Below are 4,385 nucleotides of genomic sequence, written 5' to 3' on the forward strand. Positions count from 1 at the left end.
GGCAGCTAGAGAAGGCCTCTGGGAAAGCAGGGCCCTGCGCTGTCTGCGGTGCTGAACGCCATACAGATAGGTCTGCATGTAGTTTTAAGCCCTGTCCGTGGTGCTGAAACCACCTCCTCACAGACCTGCCCGCGGCGCTGAAACCACTTCCTCATAGACCTGTCCGTGGTGCTGAAACCACTTCCTCACAGACCTGTCCGTGGTGCTGAAACCTCCCCATAGGTCTGTCTAGCGTGGGGGGGTGTCCGCTGAACTGTCCATGGTTCTGAAACACACGGCCCTGTCCGCAAGGCTGAAACACATTCCCAAGGCTCTTGTCTATGGTGCTGAAACCCTTCCCCCCTAGACCTGGCCGTGGCGCTGAACCCTCTTTGGGATCGACCTTGTCTGTGGTGGTGCCACCCCTTCCCCATATACTCCTGTCCGTGGTGCTGAAATCCCTTTCAGACAGACCTGTCTGTTGAGCCAAGCCAGGCAGACCGAGCCGTCCCCCCCCCGAGGACCTGTCCATGGTGCTGAAACCCATGTCATATGGGACTGAGCTGTCCGTGGTACTGAACCCTTTCTCCATAGACCTGGCCCTGGCACTGAACCTCACTGGGGGACCCATCTGTGATGGTGACTCTCTAGGCAGAATGCACAGTTCTCTCTCTCTCTGACGTCTTCAAAGAACCCATCCGCCCTGCTGTTGCCTAGAAACAAAGCTCTCTGGGCTGTGAGGAGCATGAGATGAAGCCGATGAGGGCAAAAACTGCACCGTCATTTTTAAGAGGCAGCCTTGGCTCTTAGGACGGCAGGGCCTGGCTACAACCTGACTGTAACTATTAACAGAATCTATAAACCATTTCTGTAGGAAAATGATGTATCCCCCCACCCCCACACACACACACAAAAAGGGAAAACGGGAGACAGATGTGTCAGGATTCAGTATGATGGTTACCTTGGGTTGGGGGATGCGGGAGAGTGCTTTTTTTTCTTTTTTGAGAGAGAGAGAGACATACATCAATTTTCTGTTCCATTTATTTATGCATTTATTGGTAGATTCTTGTATGTGCCCGGACCAGAGATTGAACCTGCAACCTTGGTGTACTGAGGCGAAGCTCTAACCACCTGACTACCCGGCCAGCGCTCGAGCAGTCTTAACCCTGTGACTTCAAACAGTGTAAGGATCTCTCAGCCACATCACACAGAGCCCTTAGCTGAAATTTTTGGCATTGATACTAGAAGTGTATGAACTGAGTATTAAACTACTCAGAGCAGTGAGGTGCCAGCACCAGTTACACTCTCTGGAGAGTTCTGGACTAGCATTCCTCTTCCTCTTAAAACTACCATTATCCAGGACCCTCGACCTCTGTTCCTCTCAGGTGACTCCCACTAAAAATAACTCACTCGGATGTCTGCCCAGGGCCTGCACCAGGAGGTGTGACTTCCAGAGGCTATAAAAGAAACAGGAGTCTCACTTCCCCCTTCTCAAACCCAAACCAATCCTTCACACCTCAAACTTCCCAAAGATCCTATTGCCTATTCCCCCATCTTCCCACCAGATTCACAAGTATACTGGTTAAGTTTGTTTACTTGCTGTAAAGTGAGGAATAGGAGCCAGAAACGAAGTGCTGGAAGGATGATGGGTAGTTTGAGGGATTACAACCTTGGAAAGCACAAAGCCCAGGGTGGCTCCAAAGAACACCAGCCTCACACCTTTAGGGTGTTTCCACCGCGTGACACAGACACAACTGCATTTCAGACTCCAAAAATTTCAATCGGCCGGGTCCATCAGAACCATACGGCAGGGCTGGGACAATTACGCAAAAGGAGAGATGGTGTCATTGTAAGAAGGGGGCAAGAAAAAACAGGTAGAGAAAGGCAGAAAAATATATAACTTAGGTTTTATTTTTGATATCACAATTATGAGTTTATGCTAGAATACAGGTCTGAAAAAAATTTTTTCATTTAGTTATTTCTCTAAGCCTATATACACATTTATATTTTTTTAAACTGCATAATTCTATTGAATGAATACACAATAATTAACTTACCCACTTACCCATTACCCTAATAATTTACCAGTTAAAACATTTTTTTGCCATCATATGTTCACCTACCTTTGCACACTTTGTCTGAGGAATTTTGATTCAAATAATATATATATATATATGACAAGTTGTATAACTGACCATGGAATTGTCTTTTCACACTTCCACCAAACTTGGGCATCACCACTCTTCTGAGATTTAAAATCAATCTATTGGGGAAAAGTGGATATGTCATCACTTTATTTTGCATTTTTCTCCCTACTAGTGATATCGTGTAATTTTCATTAGCTGTTTTACTTCATTTTCTTTGACCTGGCTGTTAGCTTTGTCCATTTCTCCCTCTGCAATGAAGAAAGCTTCTTTTTCTACCAAGTTGCCCATGTGACTATGACTGAGCTGTAACAGTGCTCTGAATATCAGGATTACCCTTCATTTGTTGCAAACATAGCCTTTCGGTCTCTCATTTGTCTATTAACTTTGACTCTGATGTTTTCCGCATAAAAATCAGCTCCTGGGTCGTGCGCAGTGCTCAAGAGGATCTGCCCCAGGGCAAGATGATAGGAATATTCTAACCCTGTCTGGTACCTTAACATCTTACCTTTACATCTTTAACCTTTCATGCTTCGGCAGTGTGCCAGGGAGAGATCTCGGTCTCCCCGGAGAGCTCAGTGTCGCTCCAATTCTCCCACTGCAATGAGCATGCTTCTGACCACACATATATAAGGAGGGTCTGAACCCTCCACACAGGCGGGAGAAGCCCGCGCCCATTTCCTGTAGAACAAGGAATGCAGTGCTCCTAGTTTCTATGCCAAAGTAGAGGGGCCATGTCCTCTGGATAAGAGCGCTTCTCATGCCCTAGCCAGTATGGCTCAGTGGATAGAGCGTTGGCCTGCAGACTGATGGGTCTGGGGCTCGATTCCCATCAAGCACATGTACCTCTGTTGCAGGTTTGATCTGATCCCTGGCCCTGGTCTGGGCACGTGCAGATCTCTCTCACATTGATGTTTCTTTCTGTCTCTCCTTCTCCCCTCCACTCTCTCTGAAAGTTGATGGAATCCTCGGGCGAGGATTAATAAATAAAAAAGAAAAGAGAGGAAAGAGGTCCCCTCTCCGGGCCCTCCAGTGGACTGCAGCAGTCACAAGGGAGCCCGAGAGCTCAGAGTACTCCTCCAGGGCTGGGGGAACTAGTAAAGGACACGGGGTGGCTTTTGGGTGAAGAAAATGTTCTAAAAGCAACTGTGGCGATGGCTGCACAACTCTGACCACGTCCGTGCGTCGTGTACTTCAAGTGGGTGAACTGTGTGGCGTGTGAATTACATCTCAATGAGGCTGTTACAGAAACTCACCCGCCACCTGCCTCTCAATCACTATTGCTAACGCGTGAACACAGCATCGGTTCTCTTCCTGCAATACCGAAGCCTCATACTCTCTGCCTTGGGCCGTCGCGACTGCTCTCCTTATGCCCTTTGTGTCCGACAGTTCCTGCTGCTCTGCCCCCTCCCCTGCCGCTACTGCCACATGTTCTGGGGGTAGGAAGGCATTCTTCCCAGAACTCCCTAGCTCCTTCCTTTTTAAAAAAAATTTACTGTTTTTTTTAGAGAGAAACATTGATGTGCTGTTCCACTTATTTATGCATTCATTCGTTGAATCTTGTACGTGCCCTGACCGGGGATCGAACCTGCACCCTCCCTGGCATGTCGGGATGACACTCTAACCAACTGAGCTACCCAGCCAGGCCCCTAGCTCCTCCTTTAGATTTCTCACGACGGTACATGTCACATACTCATCACATTCTGTGTATTTCACTTCTTCGTGTCTTCCCCCACCTGATCTGTAAGAGCAAAAACTCCTTGTACATTTTGCACCCTAGTGTGTCCTCAGCATCTGAAACTGAGTAAGTGCTCAATCAAGGTTAGCGGAGCGAGTACTACGTTCCTTGTTTATCACAATTCTATTGCTGCCTTTACAATATACAGGGACTTTCACTGGAACATCAGTGAATTTACATATTTAACGTGGGGAGAAATACCTTTGCCAGACTGCGTCTTTCTGTACAGACACGTCTACCTTTAAAAAGTAAGTTTACATTTTAGCGTGTACATTTATAGGTTGATTGCAGTATATGTTTCTCTGTTTTGGGATCAGTCTTCAGTTTCATAGAACAAGATGGGAAGATTTATATTTATTTTACGCTCTAGAACAATATAAATATCTCAGGAATTGCCCATGATGCATTTCAATCGGTCACAGCGTTGAACTACCTCTTCCAGTTTGTTCCATGCTATGAATCTATTTGAGTTTCCTAGCTTGTTTGGGTTAGTGTTTAATACTCTCCCCTGGCTAGTCCTCCAT

The sequence above is a fragment of the Myotis brandtii genome, unplaced genomic scaffold (genome assembly GCF_000412655.1).
Source record: "Myotis brandtii unplaced genomic scaffold, ASM41265v1 scaffold1127, whole genome shotgun sequence".
Classification (NCBI taxonomy): Eukaryota; Metazoa; Chordata; class Mammalia; order Chiroptera; family Vespertilionidae; genus Myotis; species Myotis brandtii.